This window comes from Lathamus discolor, chromosome 16, assembly GCF_037157495.1.
Source record: "Lathamus discolor isolate bLatDis1 chromosome 16, bLatDis1.hap1, whole genome shotgun sequence".
NCBI lineage: Eukaryota > Metazoa > Chordata > Aves > Psittaciformes > Psittacidae > Lathamus > Lathamus discolor.
Window position 1 is genome coordinate 7764703 of NC_088899.1, and position 23784 is coordinate 7788486.

The 23784-nt window shown below is 40.3% G+C and overlaps 1 protein-coding gene across 27 annotated transcripts in view; it reads left to right on the forward strand.

Annotated features, from left to right (window-relative positions):
- Nucleotides 1-23784, forward strand: part of MORN1 (MORN repeat containing 1) — a 126874-nt gene that overhangs the window by 28059 nt on the left and 75031 nt on the right. For 26 of the 27 annotated variants that reach the window (XR_010616284.1, XR_010616293.1, XR_010616283.1 and 23 more), the window contains one exon: nucleotides 4220-4291. The gene's annotated coding sequence lies outside the window, so the exon portion shown is untranslated. Of the gene's footprint in view, nucleotides 1-4219; nucleotides 4292-18738; nucleotides 18843-23784 lie in introns of those variants that run through there. The other variant, XR_010616290.1, reaches the window with a different exon arrangement.

Sequence of the window (23784 nt, forward strand, 5' to 3'; positions counted from 1 at the left end):
GATATTATTAGCTGATATTAGCATCATCCTACACTAGATTCTGGAGTTGGAGCAGATATGATATTCTAGCCATTATTTTTTTTCATGTAAGTCATTCCTTCAGTACAGCAAGTGTACCCTGTATTTAGAGCAGCAGTTCTGCAATCTGAGACTCCTGTTTTCTGTTGTTATATGGTATGGTCCCAGGCTCCTATACATCATTTACATTTGTAAAGTAATAATATGAAAATCACTCAAATAATTTCACTATCCCAAATAGAAACTTTTTCATACTTCTGAAGTATTTGGGCATCATTTCATCACATTCTAGACATAAAGTGATATCTTTACATGGAAGCTGCTAATTTAGGCTCTTTTTTTTTATTTGTGAATGCATAGCTCTGTGTCACAGTACCACTTAAACAGCAACACATACCACGACTAGGACTTCTCCTCAACCTCAGCCTAACCTGGGAAGCCCAAATTCTCTGTTTCAGCTGAAGAATCAGGATTCTAGTATCCCAATTCAGATCTTCCAGCCCAGTTTTAGAGATTAAACCCCGAATTCCACATGTGCTCATTCCTTTCCTCACCCTGCAACAGGTAAATTGTTATTTTACATTTGTCATCTGGAGCTATTTCAAACAGAACTACAAAATTTGGGCCGTCTTTGTATTGTGTGTGAAATAGCCATAGTCACACTGAAACTGCATTTGCTGCTTTGTAATAGCTGAGTGTTTCACCAGTAGAGTCTGGTTAAAGATGAACATTCTTTGCTATGAAGAATCATTACAGCCAATGAATTGTGCATTTCTGGATGTCTGAGAGCAGTTTTCAGAGCTTGTAGACGGAATTTGTGCGCAGCTCCAGTTCCCTGTGTGGTGGCTGGAGATAAACACTTAAGTATTCCAGTAGCCATCATCTGTGACAACTTTCATTGCCATAAAGAGCGTTTATAGCCAAATAAAGTAAAGATCTGCCACCTGAAAGTTTTAATTTGTACCCTGGGGGAAGTTAAAACAGGAATGCAGTTTTTTGTCTATTATTGCAGGGGAATTGATAGTTTACTCAGATGAATAAAGGCAATATTATCTAAAGCTTTATAGACAAATACTGTACAAACATTGTGAAGGCAATTAAATATCTACCCGCAGTTCAATTGAGTTCTTTTCATGGCAAGATGATGAGTTACTAGTAGTTCATTTGTAGCCAGCAGTTTAAGTAAATCCTAAGGGTTATATACTGCACAAAAGAATCTAAATAATTCAAGGTCCTGAAGACCTTTGTTGTAATGAATCATTCAGTCTGGACAATTGTTAAATAGACTTTGTATTCAGCTAAGAAATCAGCACTGCATTGAATTGTTCTTATTTTAACTGATGAGGAAAATAGAGTAAGAGTGAACTATCCAGAATTAATTCCATGTGCTATAAAAAGACACAGGAGTGTGTAGATTTACCTGCAGAGTTTGTGATTTTCATCCTGAAAATTTAAAGAAATTAAGCCCATATCTGTTGAATGCCATGCTTTTCAAGTAGAGTGTAAGATAAAACAAGCAGTAGTGACCCTGTCCCCGGAATATCAGTCTTATGGCAGCATCCACCAAGAATCATAGAATCCCAGCCTGGTTTGGGTTGGAAGGGACCTTAAAGCTCGTCATTACCGACCCCAGCCACGGGCAGGGGCACCTTGCACTAGAGCAGCTTGCTGCAAGCCCCTGTGTCCAACCTGGCCTTGAGCACTGCCAGGGATGGGGCAGCCACAGCTTCTCTGGGCACCCTGTGCCAGCGCCTCAGCACCCTCACAGGGAAGAGCTTCTGCCTGAGATCTAATCCTTACTAATTAGTAATAAGAAGCTCTCCCTTTTGAAGCCTTTCCTAAGCAGCAGCGCATTGGAGTGCCTTCATATGGGGGAATAGACCCATTTCCTTCCCCACCTCAAGTGCTTATTCGTACAACTTTGAATGATTAACTATGAAGACTTTTAAATGAAACTAGGTGGCAGATTCTGCAACCCCTCCCATGATGTATTTGATCTGTGGCTGCTGAAGTTCTAACAAAGGAAAGAGAAAATGATACTCCATTTCTAATTAAAGAAGTAATTTTCCTTTGCAAATAGACTTTTTATCTCAGCTGCAGTGTTAAGGATCAATGGGTTGTCACATGTATGTCTTTTTAATAAATGCCAGCAGAGATGACATTAAAGTGATAGACTGATCACTGTAATCAATGCAATTCAAAATTGCTTTATGTCTTAAATGAACTTAGTTCCTTTCTGTGATTCTCCTACAGTTAACATTGTCTGAGCAATGAAGTACAAGGTTACATCTTACTTTGAAGTAAAACGTGATGATATGGAATTAATTTTTTTATAGTTGCAGGTATTGCAGTTTAACTCTTGCTTTCATGGGATTGAAAGGCCCTGTTGCAATTCAAACAATAAGAGCCAAAAATTAATTTTAAGGTAGAAGGAAATAATGTGAAGCTTCCCCTTTCTTCCTCCCTGCACTCCTTCCTCCTGCAAAGAGTGGCCAAGGCTTACAGGGGGTTTTATTTGCTTAATTGTCTTATGTTCAGTCGTGAATATTGACACCACAAAGCACAGAAATTACTCAACTCCAAGTGATCAGAATTGGTCTTTAGGCATGAAAATGTGTGCAGTGCCTGTACATTTAATGCCAAGCACAGGCTTAGCCATATCATTTAAAATGATACCAAATAATGTCTTGGTCTCCCGTAGACATCTTCCCTGGTTTCCGACAAGGTGATGCCTCTGAAAAAAGACAGGCAGCTGGTGATGATACAGGAGGGCAAACATAATGCCAGAGAACAGTCTGATTTTGAACTAAAGGAATCTTTCTATGCCATTATTCTCACAGTCTAATCGGTGTCTTTAGAAGCTATTTATGTGGCATACTTCAGAACTCTTGTTCTGGATTTATTTTTTCAGCTCCCTGGAGGTTTTGTAAAAACTCTCAGGATCTGTGTAAACCTTTTCATTTCTCTTAAGGTTGGCAGAGTGACAGCCTTTAGTTGTGCTGAGTGCTAAATTATTTATCTTCCTCTTCCCTCCTAGCCCTGACTTCTGAATCTTTAACTTGGCTCTTGGGGCATGTGGGGTTTTGGGGAGCTTTGGGCTTGGGTTTTTTTTTCCCTTTGAAAGTGAAGCCATTTTTATCTTCTGTCTTTAGTGTCGTACCATTAAAATGTACATGTAAAATTGGAATGTGTAACTATGTTTAAGATGCAGTATCTGATTTTTTGTAATTGTAATTCTAACAAGGTAAGGAGGTCATATCAGCCGTTATCTGTTTCCTTGTGGATGATTCTTATCATCTGCCTTCAGGAGTGGATCTCATTGATTTTTTTGTCTTACATGCCATTGCTATATTATATCGTGTGTTATAGAATAGTCTTGAGGCTTTCTCAAGATCTTTTAATTGCCAAGCGTTTTCCAGTGCTGATGTTGAAATGCTGCTCAAGTAAGTTAAGCACTTAATCTCCTTTAAATCCAGCATCCTACAATGTAGTGTCACTTATCATGCTCTTTTTGATAGGACATAAGCACACAATTAAATACCTTCCTAATAATCATGTTGTTGTGTGCCTTAAGTTATGTATGTCTTAATGATTTTCAAGTAGGAAATAAGGGATTACTGGGTAGAAGAGCTAACCTTTCTCATTTTCATTGCTCATCAGTAGTAAGAAGGGTTTAACAAATACAAGGATGACTATTCAAATGGTAGTTTTTTTTCAACATGCTTTAAACTTTCTTATGTGCAAGGAGTTTTGTGCCCTAAAATATTAACATATATGCTACAAAATGTAAATAATATGTCCACTATTTTAATATCAGTGGCTTTGTAGTCTACAGTATTACATGGCCGGCACTTAGTTGAACACTTCCCTGTTTATAATTTTCAAAGTATAGCTTTTTTATCTCACAGATATACTTAATCTTTTTAAATTGCTACAGCAATCAGTAATATTTGCCTTATTTTGGCAAAGAAGACAACGTGACTTCAGGATGCTAAATGCTTTTGAAAATCAGTTTAGAGGATCTGAAGCTTTTATGTTGTTTTGAAATTGGCTGAGTAGTTCCCATTAAAGTGAATAGTACAGAATGTTTTACAAGAGGAAGAGTCTCGATCTGTCTTATGAACTAATAACAACAAGTTCTCATTAACATATAAATAACCATCATTGTTAGTTGTAACAATATGTTTATTCTGATCTTTAGATCTCGCATGACATCGAAAGAATGCAAGGTACAAAAGGATGAGTACCTCAAGGAATTCTAAGGCGTTACAAGGTAAAGATCTTTTTTTTCCCTTGCCTGTATTATCATATTCATTAACTAAAGAGCTGTAGAAACTGGTTTATATCATAACTTCAGGACTGAACGTATTGATCATGAAGACTATGTCAACTGTTGAATTACTTCTAGGATAAGTAAAGAAATCCAGTAAAATTTTCCTGGAACTTTTTCTTTTAAGGCATTTGTCTTTAGTGTCTTGATTGTGTCTAATATGTGATATATCTGACAATTTTGGGTGCTACTTTTAATGAGGATTGTTATTTCTGATATTCTCTAAAGCCAGTATATTTATCTTGCCCGTGATTACAAATAAGATTGTGGGAGCCTTCAGTCTTCTGCTGCTGCAACACGAAAAAGCAAAGCCGCATATGGAAGGAAGCTTTCATTGAATTTTACTTTGAAAATAAGTGGCAATAGCATGAGAAAGTGTGAATAAATGCCTGTTCTTAAGGCCATAATATGAGAAGCAGTGCAGTGTGCTGTCCACCAGGTCCAGCTCATCAGTTCATGTCAGATAATGTCAGTGAATTATACTAGGGAGTTTGCACCTATTTGTTTAAGTCACAAAATAGGCCATTACTGTTCAAGAGGAAATATGATCCTCTCCAGACTGGAGGGAAAAGATTAAAAACCCCAAACTTTTATTCCCTTAAGATGGCTGATGTATACTTGTTTCCTGTGCTGTGGGGAGTTCTCTTTGTCATTTCAAAACCTCAGGTGTTTGTGTTTCTTTAAAACACGACTGACAAAGCCAAAGGCCAGTGTTACTGCAGGAGTCGTGCTTCCTCGACATTTTTGTTGATGAGAGCTTGAAGCATCCCATGCATACAGCATAAGAGTAATGGAATGGGAAATCAGCTTTATTTGTGGTTGTCAAAATGCAGATTCTTGACAGTAACCTTTTTTGGAACCTGTTTCCAAGTGGTATGATGAATTTCTCTATGACTTGGTGTCTATAAGCCCTGATCCTAACTTTCACTTCTAGCTCGAAGCTACAACTGAGTAGTTGTGAATTTAAAATATTCAGAAAGTGTTCAAAATGCATCTTATTCATCTTGAATATTCTGGTTTTGCTTCCTCCATTCCAAGTTGGTGACAAGGTAGATTTCCTTATCTTGTTTTACTGGGCTGTTTCAATTGCAATGCATGATACTTGCTATAATACTTCTGTTTCATTTTTATTCCCATTAGTATTAAACAGTAACTTTCTATTCTGTTTTTGAAGTTGGTGACCTCTGAAGGATTTGGAACTCTGAAAGTTTCATTCGTGGAAAAATATCTGATATCATATTCTGGAAAGCCTATGCCTCATTAACTTATGCCTATTAATGGCTGCAAAATTCATAAACCTTTACATAATAATTTTCTTTAACTGTAGTACTGTTAATTTTTATGATAATTTTAGAGTTATTTATGATCGTCAAAAGAGTCTGTTGGAAAAAGAGATAATGGCACAGAGCTTCCAATTTGTCGATCCTCTATGCCTAATAGTAATTGTTGCAGGCTGTAGTAAAGATTAAGGAGGTTACAAGCTTTGACTTTATAAGGTGAAAGTAATTCTTTGAAGGGAAAGTAATATTATTAATAGGGATTGGAATTGATTACTCAAAGAGCTGTAGTAATTCATTCATGAATTCCATTCAGTTCACCTCTTTAAGGTTTTAAAACACTTCTGTCTAATCTGAGGGATCCCAGTTTCTTTTTATCTGTCTACTTACCAGTTATAGGAGCTTTTACACTCTCAAAGATACCCACAAAGGAAGGAACACACACATGTGCAAACAAAACCCCAGCACCCCTGTAATTAGTTCAGATTGAAAAGTTAAATTACAATGTTATCTTTAAAAAACATTGGAGACAAAACAATCTTCACTTCTGTTTATCTCTCTGAATATACCAAATACATGGGAGTTCAAGAGCTCTGCTGTCCATGGTGTGCAGATACTTAACAAGGCTGTTGTCTGGTCGATGTGATACACCACAAATAGAGCAAAGATAGTATTTTTTTCATACTTCGTTTTAATACTTTCTGTGGTTATAAATTTGTTTTCTTGTCACTTCCCCGTGCCAGTTCATATCACTGAATCACTAGGCCTTATCTTAAATGTCCATTGTTGAAGCAAACAGAAAAATTTAAAGCAAAAGCAGATAAAGCTCCTTAAAATCCAACTCATTCTCCCTCAAGAGCATCTTAAGGTAGAAATCAGCTCTGGAGATGCAGATGTGGCATTGCAAGGCATGACTGCAGCATTCCATAACTTGTAATATCTTGACTATTTTACCTTCAGAATGCATCTGATTTCATCATCATCTTTGCTCCTTCATTGGTGATGAACTTTATTTCCTTCATATTTTCTTACAATGCAATCATTTTGTTTGCATAGCATTAGGAGTTACAAACAGCGGTAGCATTTGGCAGAATCCCAGACCTTCTATTCCTTAAAGTTATGGCCACGGTTTCACACCAGGATTCACCAGTTCACTGTTCACTTGGTGGTCTTCTGAAAATTACTAACAACTACAGTGCCAAGATTTGGATTTTGTTTTAACATAAAGCTTTGGTGGTTTGCTTAGGGTAATGTCCCAAGAGTCCCTGGTGAGAAGCAATTGCAAGCTCTTACTCTTGTGTGAAGAGAAAGTTTTACATGTCAATTTCTGAATTTCCGGCTGACTTTCTTGAGATGGCCAGTACTTACAAAGAGCAAGTGCCTCCTTAGCATGGTGGAGTGACTCAGTATGAAACAGGAAAAAGAACTCAATGTTGCTCATGAAGATATATAGGAGACCCAGCTACATCCAGCTTTAAAATGTCCTTTAGAGCAGCATAATGCAGTCAACGTGTCTTTTAGCTTCAATATACATTTTAAAATTTAAAACTAGGTATTGGTTTTATTCCTTCTTCTTCTTCTAGTTTGTCATAATTGAATACAAAGTTGGGGCTTGGGAGGTTATACAGCAAATAGTCTGTGATCTTTAAAAATGAATGTCCTTCCTATTTTATAGTGATTTTATAGGATTGCAGAACATGGGATGGAGCCCAAAGCCTCTTTCCATGTACACGCCCCAGTGGTGGCAAACAACAGTCCCCAGCTGTGAGAGAATCATTTATTCTGATCTTCTAAAACACTCATGGGCTGTGGTGATCCAGAAATCATCAATCTATTAGCTGCATTTTTATACTTCTAAAAGAAAGTTTATTGCATTGTCTAGTGTGTTTGATGCAAATTCTCCAGACAACAATTGCTGTGTGGACTGTAGAGCACGTTTGTAGTTTATTAAAAGGTATTGAGCCAAATCCTGATGTCAATGAAATCTGTTAAATCCTCCCAGATTTATTTTTTAAATAGGTAATACAAAACATCTGCTTTCTAAGTAGTCTTTCTCATGTCAGTAATTCTGTTTGTGTAGACACAGGTGAAATCTCCACTATGCAGTCCTCAAGGAGCTAGTGTATTTTAGAAACAACTTAAATGACCTTTCATCTCATTGGTCTTCTTTTTGTTCTTGTCCACTCAGAATTCTGTATTTCTGTATATGATTATGCTATTTAAAATGGGATCTTCATCCTTGGAGTCTTTAAACGTTACAGTATTACAGTGTTTTACTGTTTCTTCCACTGTTTTTACCAACATAAATTGGACTCTTAATGTGAAGAGTGCTCTTCAGTGTACTCAAATATAACTCTGTTCCCATTCTAGCCCACAAACACTCCTTACAGAAGACTTTTCAAAGATTTTGAAGAGAATTGGTAATTTCAGTGTGCACACTTTGAACAGATACTTAGTGATAAAAAAGTATCTATACATTCTATATTGACCAAATATTGAGGTAGGCATAAGGAATTCTGGTGTCAATGCACATGCTTCCTCAATTGATTAAACTGCCCGACAGAAACCACCACTCTTTCTTTTCTGTTCCTTTTCTGCTTCTATGAAGAACATCAAAATAAGTGACAAATGCGTAGCAGAGAAAAGCCATGAGTAATGTTCTATAGTGATCAATGATGACTATGTGGCTGGAAACCAGGAAACAAATTGTTCCTGAAGCATAATTTGACACTGGTTAGTGCTATTCTGTAAGGCAGTGCTTTCTGTCTGGGGTTGCCATGGTCAGGTGAGGTACATGGTTTGTTGTGAGTGTGTGAAGTAATCATATCATTGGCCAAAAGCAGAAGTGAAGATCCTGCTCTGGTCATGTTTATAGTGAGTTTTGATCATGGCCACAAAGGCTTACGTGATGATTTACATGGTAAAGTACATGGGCATGAAGACAGCCATGTTGGTATGTTTCTGTGAGGGAAGTATCTACCACGTCTGTAGTCTGTAAGTACTTACGATCTTAAGTAATTCCCTTAATACACAATCTTTTCTCAATTACACCATCTTTAATTCAGAAGTAACTCTGTTGTCTGGCTGTCATTTAGTATCATAAAGCGTGGTCCAGAATTGTCGGAGGCAAGTTAAGGCAACTGGAGCTTTGTGTGATCCCTGGGGACCGTGGTGAAAAAGAAGGGTGAGATAATTAGCAGCTATATCAGAAAAGTCTTGCTGAGGCTGGAGCAGCACCGATCTAATGGTTCTGAAGCATTCACCAGCACTCACGTTCTAGCTGGGTGAAATTTTCTAGGGATGTTTCTCAATCTGATACACCATGCTGAAAATTCACAGCAATACCCATCACACAGTTCTGTTAGTCCTTTGGCTAGTGGGACCCAAGTCAACCTTCTGTCTACTTTAATTCTATGGCTATCAATGGCAGTTCCCTTTCTAACACAGGTGGAAGGAATTCATAGGCATTACAAATTTAAGAGCTTCACAAACTTGAGCCATCGTTCTTCTGCCACAGTTATTACTCTGGCCCACGTCCCCTTTTTTCCGTCATGCAGAAAGAGTGTATCATGTAGAACAGGCTGTAGCTGAAGGCTGTCTGGTTTAGGAGGAGATTTATGTACTACTTCTAATATTAAGCCAGGGAATGAGAAGCTTTGGGAAATGTTACAGCTGTGATACTAGTATTTTGAGAAGCGCAATGAAAGCTTTATCCGTAACACTTCAAATATTGCCATTGTTAATAGATTCTGAGGGAAAGCTGGATGCAGAGAGAAAACATTCCTTGGGTGTGCAGCAGTAGAGATGTGATGTCTGTCTGGTTTTCATTCCTCACAGACAGGACGAGCAGTTGCTGAAGCAGTTGCTTTACAAACTGAGTTACCAGTCAGCCTATCTGCAATATATTTTGCAAAAGTTTGGAGTATTTCCATTAGTATGCAAGTACCAAGAAATAGATCATAAAAGCCAGTTGGCCTCACAACCTTTGAATCTAATACCAGTTAATTGTATCAAGTTTCAGTTATTTTAATGTTTTCTATGTAAGGGGTCAGAGTTCCAGCAAACATGTTTCTGGAGTTGCTGGCAGCTAAAAGAGAAAAGCTGCTTTATGGCTCTTTCATAACTGTTCTGATTCCCATAGCCAAGAAAGCACCATTAGAGTTTTATTATTTTTAATTTTAAAAACGCTTTAGAAAACACAGTGCGCAGGGACACCTGCAGGAGCAGAGTTCTGAAATTGTGGAAACGAATTCTGCTTTGGACTAGACGTTTCCTTTTATATGCTAAAGAAAACACAAGATTTGAAAACCTTTATTTGTGGCTTTGTAGCAATACTAAGTAATATTTGCTGCTATTAAGTTTAGCAGAAGTGCTAAACTTAATAAGGCATCTTTCTGCTTAATATCATCTGGTCACATCTTCAATGTGCTTTTAAACCAAGACTAGTCTTTCCTGTCATTGCATCTTCATTCCCATTTACAGTGTTTAAGAAGTATTATTAACCCAAATTGGATACACCCCCTCAATTCCTAGTGCATATGTGATGTTTTTTACTTAAATATTTGATGTACTCCATGGGCAGGGTCAGTAACTTCAGGAGTGACTGCAGATGTCAACTCCCCTGGTCTCATATCAGGATGGAATTACGCAACCACAGAAATCAGAGATGGAATAAACCTATTAGGTCATCCTGTCCATCCCTTCTGCCAGTTCATAATGACTCCCTGCAGTTTGTTCTCCAGTGAGTTGTGGAGCTTAGTTCTGGGCAGTTCTTCTGAAAGGACTGCAAAGCCTTTCCTATGACTCTCAGTATCCTCCACTTGTCTGTTTTCAGTCTTAAATGACAGGGCCCAATTGCATCCATATCTCTCCTGTGATGCAGAAATAAGTAACAATAAATGCAATTGGCATTGTTGGATAAATTATTTGGTTTCAGCACCATTGTGTTATTGTTAACCCTGGCCACACTATTAGATCGTAATTTCATCTCTTTGTGCCTCAGCTTGCAATATGTGAGCACTGTCAGGAGGAAATGAGAGGCAGGTTACCTTTCTCAGTCAGACTCTGTGAAGGTATGGGAGACATTGACATTCCTGGATAGATGGTGCTAAGGAACAGCAGCGAGCACCTTTGTAAGGATTATTTAATAACTTAGCTGAACCGGAGTTGAAAATTTCATCTCCTCATTCCACTCTGCTGCTAAAGTGCCAAAGAAAGATTTTGTAATCTCTCCTAATCAGTTTTGTGAGTTTTGCTGCTCCCCAGACTGTCAAGTGATAAATGCCTGTTATGCACATGCTCCCTGGTATCCGTTTGCATTAAGCAACTCGTTTGTGTTTTTGTACTGTGTTGACCACGCATTGGTCAGAGAGCAGAGTATAGAATTGCACAGTCCCTCCCATGCAGCGGAAGGGAAAGTAAGAGGCCAGCAAAGGACCCCGGTTCAAACAGCTTGACACTGTTAAAGCAGGCTTTACAGTACTTGACAGGTCTCCCTACAAATATATAGGGCACTGTGCTCAAGCAGGAACTGATAACATTTTGTAGAGCTTGGTTCCAGTGTTGCAATTGCATATTAGTAACAAGCAGACGGTGTGAGAAGACTCAACTGGAGCAGATTTCTGCAAGACATGGAGGAGTTGGGTTTTGTGACTTGGAGAAAACAGCCCCATGAGTTCCCTTGTTCCAATCTGTAGCCATATGTTAATTTTCACATATGCTGGGAGGAGGGCAGAAATGCCTCCTCCATAGGGTATGCTAATTTCCTTCCTAAGGATCTTCTGTGAATGTGTAGGGCTCATCTGTCAGAATATTTCAGAAAAGAAGAAAGTATAGCTTATGCTTTGGGGAGGCAGTGGACACAAACTGACATACTTTTTTCTTACGTTTGAGTAGAATTCCCTATATTTTTACCAGGTCACTGAACAGTGGAACGTTTTCCCCAGAGAGCTTCCTTATGAAGTCTCAGTCCTTGGAGATACTGACAATATGACTGGGCAAGGCTCTGAGCAACTCCCCAGTTTGATCCTGCTCTGAGTGGGGAGGCTGGACTAGAACCCCAAAGGCTCTTTCCAACTGTAGTGTTCCTATGACTTTGTCATTAACAGAAAGGCCCCAAAATTTGTAAAACTTTGAAAACCACAGATTTTTTTCTCTTGGGAAGGGACAGAATTATCCAGATTGTGAACTGATAAGTAAGTAGGTGAGATCTTGCCCCAGGAGCTTACTTGGTTTCTGGTTGGGCTTAATATCAGTGCGATAGTCTGCAACAGCAAGCAGGTTTTTCCCATAATGGACATTTTTCCAGTAGGAAGAAAGTAAGACAAGTCTTAATCTTAGGAACACATGCAGACTTTTATGGCCTTTCCTTTGTTTTCCCTAAATATCTAATTTAAATAGCATTGTTCTGAGAGGTAGTGAAGTACAAATGTGATGAATGGAAGAACTCCAAATAAGCACTGGTAGTTCACTCCAGAGAACTGAGCAGCTGGTTTACTTTGGCCATTTTCCAGAGCCCACAAAGAGTTAAATCACATTACCTAGCTATACAAAGAACCAAGACATCTGTCTTCACTATGACTGCAGTGTCTTCTCTCGAAGAACTTGTATTTTAACCCCATCTATGCCTTCTGAGGTACCTCTGGATCTCAGTTGGAGACACTGCCCTAATAAGGATGTAAAGAAGAAATTGTATGGGAATTGTGAAGAAAAATAGGTTGTTCTGCTTTTTCCTCCTATAACTTTAATTCTGATTTATTTCTATGATTACCTAATAATGAAATCAGAAAGGATGTAAAGAATTGATGGGGTTAAACTGGAAACACTGCCTGGAGTGGGAAGGAGAACAGAATGGTGTGAGTGCTAGCCAGGGTTTGGCTGCATCCCAGCAAGAAGAGGGTACAGGGCTCTGGCTGTGGTGCTGCCCAGGGCAAGGTCACCTCACATGCCTTCTCTCTCTTCCACTTTCCCTTTCTCTTGATATTGCTGTCAGTTAACATCTGGAACTTTTTTTTTCCTAATCAACATCACTTCTTCAGCTAGAGCAGAGCGTTTTCGTGATTGGGGAATTCCTATGGTTGAGAGCAGCCAGAAACAAGTCAGTGAGGTTTTGGCTTCACTTCCCTTCTCTTTTTTTTCTCCTAGCATGTGAAGAAGTGTGTCTGAAATCTGTGTAATGCCGAAGCTTACTCCAGTGAAAAAATTACAATTCTTTAAAAGGAATACAGCAAGTTCAAGGTTTTACCAGGAACCTTTGGTTATCTTTGGGGCTCTAAAAGCTATTACACCATGCAGTCACAGTAATGCATTAGTGTCCATAGTAATTCAGATCTGAAAACATGAACTGTGTTGTGAGCTCCACTTGTGCTTCATAACTCCCCTAGGAAAGTGCACAGAGGTGTGCAGGGATCATCCAGCACTGAAGGGGAAGGGAAACACTTGCCTTCAAAGACAGATGCTTGAAGCAGAGTCTCTAGACTTTGGAATTTCCATGGGAATGTAGGAAATGGAAGATGTTGATCACATTTGGAGTTGAATACTGAGCTGGAAACCCAGACTGTTCATGCTGTCACTTCTTTAATAACATCAGTGACAGTGAATATTTTATTCTGTGCTGCACCCAGAAGGAAGCCTTTCCTCGCCTCGGTTGCTGTGGGTATGACGTACCACAGTGAGGAAGAGCAGCCTCTGTTTAATTATACTGGGTCTTGTTCAGGCTAAACACACTTTTGGTGCCTTCCCTGCGAAGCAGAAGCTGATGTTCCCTTAGTTGTGGTTACTCAATTGTTCTCAGAGTGCCACATACTGTACTGATTCTTGGTAACAATCAAGATTTATTCGATTTAAGAAATCCTATTGGTAGTACCTTGAAAAAATCTATTGCTTTCATTTTCTCCTTCACCTACAAGACGTTATGAATACTACTTACTACCCATAGTACCAGTGGGAGTACTGGGACACTTGTTCCTGGTTCTGACCAACTCCACCCTGTCAGTCTTGATACTCTTGGTACTTTGAGACTCTCTCTAAATCTTACAAATAACTTAGTAAATAACCTGCATGCTTCCAAAAGGAATTCAAATTCCTCTTGCTTCAGTGATCCTTTTCCTAAGAGTGAAATGATCTTAACATTTCTTTCCAAATGCTTTTTAGACTGTTCCTTGTTGGCTTCCCTTCATTGTGGAAAGCTGTTTCTGGTTTCTTGGACTGGTTTTTCACTCACATAGTTAATCTTCTTCTAGCTTCTGATAAGCTGCCAAATGTTTAAAATCTGCTTTGGTATTCCCTAGTAAAAGAGGTTGGATTTACCAGAGTTCGTCACTGTAAGCTATTTCTCCATGTTCAGTGTTTATTTTGCTGTAAGATCTTTATAGTGAACTAACACACAAACAAAACTCCCATTTTACTGGTTACTCATTGCCAGGAATATGAACTGTCATTGCACTTCTAATGAATTCCATCGTTTCCTCTAGCACAAACATTGCTCTTCTCCCTGTAATGATTTTGTCCAGACTCAGTGGGACTCTGGTCTCTGTGTTGTTGCAGATAGCGGCTGGTTTGGGAGCTCTTCAGATGTTGTTAGGCTACATGCTGTATGTAGATCATTCTGGAAGTACTTCAAGTGAGCTTGCTTCGTGCCTCAGTCAATACTCACAGTTTCCTCTCTGAAAGGAGTGGTTTCTACTCCTTTTACTGTGCTGTTGCAGTGTTCGTCCATCACAAGCAGACACAGCTTACCCACTGTACATTAATTAGTGCCTTGCCTTTTGCTGTAGTAAATGTGGCTCTGAAACTCAGATTTATAGATCTGTACCTACAGGACATATTTATCATCATCTGGTCTGACTTTGTGCAAAGTACAGGCTGGAGATTTATGCCTAAGTACAGAATCAATTAGGATAATATTTGAGGAACAGGAATCTGGGCAAGAGGAGTAGATCCTTTCATCAGATTTCATTAAAAATCTGGTCATTTGTCACTTGGCATTTTGCAATAGGACTGATTTATAAGGAAAAAACTCTCGGTGGGGTGATAGATTTTTGGGTGTTCTATCTGAATTGAAAGACTTTCTTGAAGCATATTCATCAGTATGGTAGGTGAATATAAAATCATAGAGTTACAGATCGGTTTGGGTTGAAAGGGACCTTAAAGCTCCCCCAGTTCCAACCCCCTGCCACAGGCAGGGACGCCTTCCACTAGAGCAGCTTGCTCAAAGCCCCTGTGTCCAACCTGGCCTTGAGCATAACTGGGGATGGGGATTTTCTCCACTTGAACATTGAGCCATTGAGCACAACTGTTTTGAGTGAGACTGTCCAGCATAGACAGAGTATTGTGAGTGTATTGATGCCCGTGATATTTCTTGCATGTTTCTTACATAGGCTAAAAGATTTGACTTCCACATCAGGAGCTGGTCATTCTCATACTATACCTGAATATTTCCCATGATCATCCCATTTCATTTCACAGTTCTTTGTGAAAAGTCTCTGGTCAGATGCATGGGAAAAGATACTCTTGGTGATGGTGATTAATTTTTCTTCCATCATATATGAGTTTGTGCACATGGGATTTTGCTCAGCCTTCAAGTCTGCCAATGTATCCCACCTCCTGTGGTGCTGGCCATCGCTAGCACCAGCATCACACAAGAGTGTGTAATTTGCCTGGGCAGCAACTTGGCAATACAACACTGGAGTCCTTCTGTGTACCTGCAAGATCTTGTATTGCTGGCATCATGAAGTTACAGGCATCATGAAGTTACAGTCATACTTGCAAAACACCTTTTTCACAATGGTCTAACTGGTTTTATTTCAGCCTTGGATCCAGAGTGAGGTCCGGACCCATTCTTTTAAGCACTAGAAAACTGCATTATAAGAAACAGTTTTCTTGCATTTCTTCTTGAGTATAATACAAAGAACAAACTAGATACTGAGCACCATGAACCAAGGTGTCAGTGAAGTAGTATTCTCTTGGAATAATGAGTAAGTATTTGCAGGAAATATAGGAGTAATGCATCTTTCTAGGTATCCTGGCTCCTTCAGGATGTATGGGAAGACTATTTCTTGCTCTTTTAAAATGAAGGCCATTACCCTCCTCAGACTGTCACAGCTGTGGATGTATAAACCATGCTCAGCATGTCTGATTCCTGGCATTATTTTTTACACACAACAGAATCCCACCTTTGCCAAGTATTTTGTAAGCACTTTTTAAAACTGAAGAAGTACGTGCTCTGACCTCGCCGTTGTCCTTGTGCTGTCAGGGCTCAGATATGGAGAAAGGGGGGAGCTTTCTTGCTCAATGCCTCTCTGATATCTTTAACCTTTCTTCTCAGGAAGACCCACCCTCTCTATCATGTTTAAAATACCCCCATGTTATCCTTGTACGTACCTATGATGATGCATCCTCTGGGTTTCATTAACAACATACTCACTTAACTATTGTTTCTAATGGTTTAAAATGGGCTAGATTGATGTCTGTTATTGAGGCCTGCGAATATTTTTCTGCTCAATGCTATTCTTTATCGCTTAAGAGGAGCAAGCAGTTTCATTTGGGAGCTCAGATTTCATGCACATTCAGAAGTCTGGGTTTTCAGGTTTGCATTTGAAGAAGGTTTTTTGTCTTTCCTGGCACCTTTCTTCTCTAGAACATAGCTCTATTGGAAAGTTAAAGTTTTTAAAGTGCCTTTTTGAACTGTCTGAGACCCAATCATCAGCAGTTTGGTTCTCAGATGTTGTCATCCAATGTCTAAGATTCTTTTTACCCATTAGTTTGTCAAGGAGCATTTTGAAGAGGCTCAGAGCAAAAACAAAGTTGTGTGTAGGCAGAAGAAAAATTGGATTTTCTTTGCTGTTTAAACCTGTAAGGCCTTTGAAGTTCATATGGGTGTCATTATTCTGAATACTTACAAACACTAGCCGGTATTTTTTCACCAAGTACCTGATCAATGAGACGTGTCCATTGCGCCATCTAACAAGGAGTAAGTGCTTATTAAGGGAACAAGCAGGACCCCCCAAGGTACAGAAAAGTTTGAACTGATGCATAGGGTGTTGTGTTGATTCTTTTATGTAAATGTCAAATTCAATCCATGCCCTTTTTTATCACCAGTAAGCTAAACTGCTAATGGGAAAAATAGAGCCCATGCAACAGTTTCCTCCTTTATTTATGATTTAAGAACAGCTTTATCAAATAGCCATGCCTCACAATACAGAACATCTGGTTGGCAGAAGTGCCCTGTCAGCAGACAGCAGCAATTACACCAAGGTCAAACAGCATCTCAGTTACAAGGCAGGCCAAGTGACAGAGAGGGGAGCTGCCCAGAGTTAAACAGATCTCAGGCTAAATCTTCTTATTTAATGCGCACAGCCCCTGTTTTGGGGTGGGTTTTTTCTTTAATTTCAATCTCAGACCAGAGGAGGTTTCCCCACAAGTGAAATCAAGATTAAAGTCTGACTAACAGTGGACTACAACAGGAGATGTTGATCTGAATTAATGTTTTTGCTTTTAGTTCATCTTGCCATAAAACAGGAAGCCTGAGCTATTTAAATGGATTTTGGTCGGGAGCACTGATGGGATGACAAACGAGAGTGCTTAAGCAAAAAATTACTTTGTTCCCCTGAAAACTTCTCTATTTTCCTTTACTGTTAATACCTAATATTTGTGGAAGAGCTTCCAAGCTTGTTTGGCTGTTTCTCCAACTTACTGCTCCGTGCCACAGGTCTCTGTGCGTACAGTCTAACTGCCACTGTGTCAGAACACGGTTAGGTCTGAGATGGCTTTTTCTTTGTTGTGTCCCTGTCAGAATTCACTGAGCACCTTCCCCAAAGTCACTTGGGATCTCTGTGACAGAAACGTGGGTTTGGAACCACAAGCTGGGATGCAAACCAGTGGACACTCCCCTCTCTTCATGGGGTGGCATCATCTTATTCTGGTTTATATATATATATATATATAAAAATATAAAATATGATATAAAATATCATATGTGACAAAGATGAGAAGACCCAGAGGGTCTTGACACATTGATGCCCATTGCCAAATTTCATGTTCAACAAACCCAGCTGCACACAGCACACAGGCTGGCTTGCCAGCCACCATGTCCATCGAGTTGCTGATGCAGAGTCACAGATTTTATAGCTCGTAGTGACTCCCTCTTTGGGTCTGCTTCATCCACCAAGAGAGCTGTGAAAGCTGTGGGAGCTTCTTCTCCTCTGGACTTGTAACATGTTCTGTATTTTTAGTTAGTACCGATGTTGGCCTAATTGCAGAGTATTTTGTTCATGCTGCTAAGGCCCATATTCTTATAATAATTTGGAGATCTAATTCATAGATATTTCAATTCAAGTTAAGACGGACTGACCTACATGTGGCTGGATCATCCAGAGGCTCTGTAATGCAAAAATTAATCAGAAGTGATACACAGAAACCCATGTTTTCTAATTCTGCTGATTCCAGCATATATGGATGTAATGCAGTGACAGCTAGGAAATGTGTAGTCATGAGTTTACGATTGTTGCATGCTAGAGGAAGCCTGGTTCTTCAATAACAGCACAAAGCATCACTCCCTGCAATACGTACATGTGTCTGCTGGTGTTCCAAGTGGCACTGGGTGGGGCCATGACGAAAACCAAGAGCAGCTGTGGTGGTGAAACAGGGTCAATAAAAGCTTGAATTATTGTTAACATATGTACCACTGTAATAAACCCCAGTTTGATCGCTTACAAGAGCAGCATATTGCTGAATAAACCCCCCTCTGGATACGTCTGTATTCCAAAGCATGTCATAAGGGAAGATTAACAGTTTTGGAAAGGGATCTTTTCCTTGAGATGAAGATTTCATTTCCTTGCCTGGTACTTTTGGAAACCTTTCAGAAAGCTGAAAGCAAAATAAAAAGCTCATAAGCTGGTGTGCTAAACCTGAGCAGTGGCTTGTTGAGCACAGTGATCCAGCCCAAAGGATGCTGGGGTCTTGGGAAGGCCGACTGCTGTGTGTTAATTAGGCTAAAAAGAATTGCAAAGTTATTCTGAGGCTGGCTTTGTTTTCTTAAGGCTTCTAAAACAAGTTTTGCTGGAAGAAAATGGAATAAAACTATGTTCTCAGAAGGGTTGTGTTTCTGTTACACAGGATTGAAAGAATTTCACATCTGCCTTCTGCCCCTTCACTGCAATTCCTGCATGAATGTTTAGGTCTTTCTGGTTTCATCTCTTGGTAATATCCTGCCCAAATCCCACCCCAACACTCGCCTTGCCAGTCACGAAGACAAATCTGCATTTAGTGACAACAGCCTGGATGATTTCAGGAGGTGAATAAAATAAATGAGTCTTATCATTGGTTTTGCCACAGTGAAATTCTCCACTTTAAAGCAGCAAGTATGTGTGGTATTGATTCAGCCTCTTTTCTCTAAATAGATGCAATCGAATAATATTCTGACACCACTAATTTTTTCTTATTAAATAAATGTATTTTCACTTTTCAGAACTCCCACAGTGCCACATACAATAGCTTTTGAGGGAAAAATGATTGGTGTCATTTGGAAACAGGAATCCTTTTTGATTATGTGTTTTTGGCAGTCTGAAACCCCCAGCAGTGAGCACACGGATAGTACATTTTTCACTCTAGTACGTTTTCCCTACCCAATTCAAACAAATGTTTAAGAAGTGGACATTTATTTCTGTGGTGTGAGGAGCTCTGAGTTCTCTGCTCTGGGGAATTATGATGTATAGGGTAACAATTCAAATACATGATGATGAGAAAAGTGATGCTAGAACTCAGTGATGGGATCCTGTGTAACAGCTCCTCCCTTGGGTCAGAAATGGGATTGAGCTGTTGAGCTTCAGAGCTGAAAACCTAAATCCTTACCCGGGAATTAAAGAGCTCCTACCTTCATTAGCAGCAGCAAAATTTTACCCCCATCAGCAATGCAACAGTAAGGTGGCTACAGATGCATGCAGTACTGGAGCAGGGAGCATTTACACAAACAAGATGCTTTATTTTTTATTCATGAGTAGAAAATAGGAATCTGTTCAAAACAGAGGAGCAATTCAAAACTGAAATGTGACATTGAGAAATGAAAGACAGAGAAGACAAAGGAACATGCAATGTGCATTATTTGTCATATAGCTAACTATTCAGAGCAGGCACTTAACTCTTAGTTAAGTCCAAACTGGGTGATAGAGGAAGCTGGGGGAAACAGAAACGCTTCAGAGTGGTGGTGCTGGGAATTGCTGTGATATAAGACAGAAAGATAATATGAAAATGTGAGTTCAGAATTGGTATCACAGTGGATAAGCTTTGATAGCAATGGATAATATTCCGAACGGAGAAAGGGTATGGGGCTTAGCTGGTGGAGCAGGTGAATGGAATGAGTGAAGGGAGGAGCAGCACACTGCAGACAACATGTAAGCAGGAACTGGGAGAGAAAGACAATAGCGAGGGGGACTGCAAGGGTAAGGATAAGGCGGACTAGCAGCAAGGGAGGGTAACACATGGCTGATCTATAGGCTAGTGGAGCATGTGTTGTGTGCTGCTTTATGAGCACTAAGCTGTCCCTGTGCTTGGAAACGACTTGGTGTATTTGAAAGAAAAAGAGATCCTAGGCTGGCCAGTCCCTGAGAAAACAGTGTACGTGTTGGTTTTGTGCCGTTCTGAGGAGCAGTCTGTAAATTCTCTTGAAATAAAAAAGAAGTGGCCTTTTTATTGACCAGCGGCTCTTCCCTGCGCTTGGTTTTCTCAGAATAATTTAGGCTAGAGCCTGCAGTGAAGTGTAAACACCCTGTGCTTGTAAATAAGTGAGTTTGGGTACTGGAATACATGGAATCGCGTTACCAGAGCGTTCCATGTGGGTTCATTTTCCTGCCTTCTCCACGCTGTGCTTGTACACCCAGCTCCAGGGAGCTGTTTTGGAGCAGTGTATTTCTTAATCAGCAGCACTGATGTCCTGAAATTAGAATAATTAGAAGGTTAAAATCATGTTGGACCTCATCAGTTCGTTGATGAGAGAAGAACCTTCAAGGGAAACTGCAGCTATTATTGATAATGGTGAAACTGTTCTCTCCAAGGTTATCAAGTACTCAGTGCCCCAAAAAATCTTGGGGAGTTTGGGGCATACTAGCATGTAGTATAGCTGAGTGCTGTTAAAAGCTTCTGCCTTCTGCCCCAGAGGAACTGAGTATCAGTAATGGGAGAAATGTCAACTTAATAAATCGTGGGGTCTTCTTTTGGAATCAAAAAAGCACTGAAATTCAATGCTCTTTCTTGGTCTATTTTTTTCCTTTTATATTCTGTCTATTTCCATGTATACTCAACCCCTGCTGCATCCATCTAAATTGCAGTGAGCTGTTTATCTGTGTCTGTACAGCTTTCTGCAGCTGTACATAGTCTGTACGTTGGGTACCCAACATGCAGAATCTCCCTTGCAACACTGACCTTTCTGAAGGGGCTGGCAGTGGGTTTTTCACTTGGAGTCTTTGAATCTGAACCTTGTGAGACAAGGAAAAGACAGCAAGCAGAAGCTTTCATGTGTCTCACAGCTGCCTTCCTATCCCAGTCAAGATCTGATTTCATTCTGAAAGGTCCTATTGTTTCCAGTAAGGACTGTGAAATAGTTACTTGCTGAGTGACAGTGAATGGAGGGGCAGCTGGGCGAGCAGGGGAGGTTCTCCTCAGCAACTCACAGCTGTGCACTGGGATGGCAGATGTGAGGATTTGACACCCCTTTTCCCCTCAGGACAGAGGATGGGAAGCTGCTGTTGTCAGCCTAGATGAGACTTTGCATGGCAAATACCTTTCCAGATCTGAATAATCCCCCTTTTCCCAAAGAGATAGTCCAATTTTATGTAAGTTATTCCCAGAAGGAATATGTCAGATTTTTGATTCAAGTTATTGACTAAAAAGAGAAGTTTTATATAACATGGACAGGCTGACGCAAACAGTGTGTGAGAATGAATGCACACATCAGCTTTGACAGGCAAAGGGCACATAGAATCATAGAATAGTTTGGGTTGGAAAGGACCTCAAGATCACCCAGTTCCAACCCCCCTGCCATGGGCAGGGACACCTCACACTAAACCATCCCACCCAAGGCTTCATCCAACCTGGCCTTGAACACTGCCAGGGATGGAGCACTCACAACCTCCCCGGGCAACCCATTCCAGTGCCTCACCACCCTCACAGGAAAGAATTTCCTCCTTATATCCAATCTAAACTTCCCCTGTTTAAGTTTTAACCCATTACCCCTTGTCCTGTCACTGCAGTCCCTGACGAAGAGTCCCTCCCCAGCATCCCTATAGGCCCCCTTCAGGTACTGGAAGGCTGCTATGAGGTCTCCACGCAGCCTTCTTCTCTTCTCTTCTTCGCAGAGAAGAGAACTCCAGGCTGAACAGCCCCAACTTCCTCAGCCTGTCTTCATACGGGAGGTGCTCCAGTCCCCTGATTACAGTCCCTGTAACTTCTGCTTGTTTTCTTGAGTCCAAGAGCCGCACTTGGCATCTTCAGCCTGGTTTTATGGAAGTAACTTCTGCACACAGCCATACAGTTTCTAGTGTTTATTATTTTGTCCATAGTTGTTCAAGTGCCTGCTTCTTTGTCCTTTCCAATGGGAAACTATTCTAGTCTCAAATGCATTTTCCCCAGTAGTCATACTGAGATTTTATATTCCTTTGTTTCACTCCCTTGCTCCTGAATTTATCCTGTTATTCAATGAGCAATACCACTCCTTTTTTTTAAGGTGTTACACAGTAAGTTTAAATCTTACAGTTTGTTTTCTCGTCTCTCGTATTATTTATTGGTTGGTTGAATAGTGAGCCTGCAGTTAAAGTTTGGGGCTTTCTGAGGTTTGGACTAATTAGTGGAAGGCTAAATATGTTAATTCACAAAGTAAAAGAGCTTCAAATGTCCCTCAAAACTCCTGCAGCAAATAAGGAATAAATTGTAAGGGAACAGTTCAAAGTTGAAAGGTCTTACAATCAAAATTCAGACGCAGGGACAGAAAAGAGACTAGAATTTAATTCACATCTGTTCTGGAAGTGACCAAAGTAGGAGACAGCTGAGGGCTTCCATAAGTTGCACTTCTTATTTGTCTGGAGTTGGAGTTTGTGGGAAGTTGAGCAGCTGCTAATGTTGACGAAGGGCCTTTTGTCATGATCATTGTGTTATACCCTGCTGAGGGGTCTTGTGTTGAAAAATACAGGTGAAGATTGCACTGCCCGTTACAGAGCAGTGGGCTCACAGTGGGAAGATCACCAGATCTGTCTTTCCTGCAATGGCATGTTCTTATACATCAGCAATGGGATATTTAAGAACTGGGCTAAAGCAAAAGGCTTCAGCTGCTCTCTCCTAGACAGGAATGTTCCAGAAATGCATCCAGTGGGTGGCCCAGATTCTGTCACTTGTGATACTGATGTGTTCGAGCAAGAGGCTTCACTGACTCATGTATGGCCAGGTACACAAAGACACTGCAGACAGCAAGCAGCCATCTCTAGGCAGACACTGGGGGTTCAGCGGAACTGGCAGGAGCAGCACAAGCTGTCATTTGGCTGGGAGTGGGAACAATGGCATTTTCTGAAAGCTGGTCTTAGCCTTGCAGCGAGGGGGTTCCTGTTGGGAATGAATGCCTTTTGCATGCTACTTTACCCTGGCCATCAACAGCCCCTGGTTATTGGAAGTCTATAAATAAACCAGGACAAAAGCAGATACCTGCATGGAGTCTGTAAATGCTTTTAGGAAGGAGGGTAATTGAACTTCTAGGAAGGCAGACCTAACATCAATATTCACTGGCCCGTCCATGTTCCCGAAGCCCTTGAGCCAAATCATCCTCAGATTCCCTACTGTCATCCCAAGAGAGGTCTTGACATCAGGGGGTTTAGATTTAGAAGGACTGAGATTACATCAAGGTCAGACCTGGCTCTTCCTTTGAACCCAGTTCCGAACTGCTTCTAGCAGTCTGTTATCTCTCCTACTGGGCCAACAGTAAAGGACATCAACTCCTGTGGCCTAAGTAGCTGATTAGTTCAATGGCAGAACTTGAAGATCAGATGTATCATAGAATCATGGAATGGTTTGGGTTGGAAGGGACCTTAGAGATCATCTAGTTCCACTCCCCTGCCATGGGCAGGACACCTTTCTCTAGGAGAGGTTGCTCAAAGCCCGTCCAACCTGAATAGGTGTCCATCA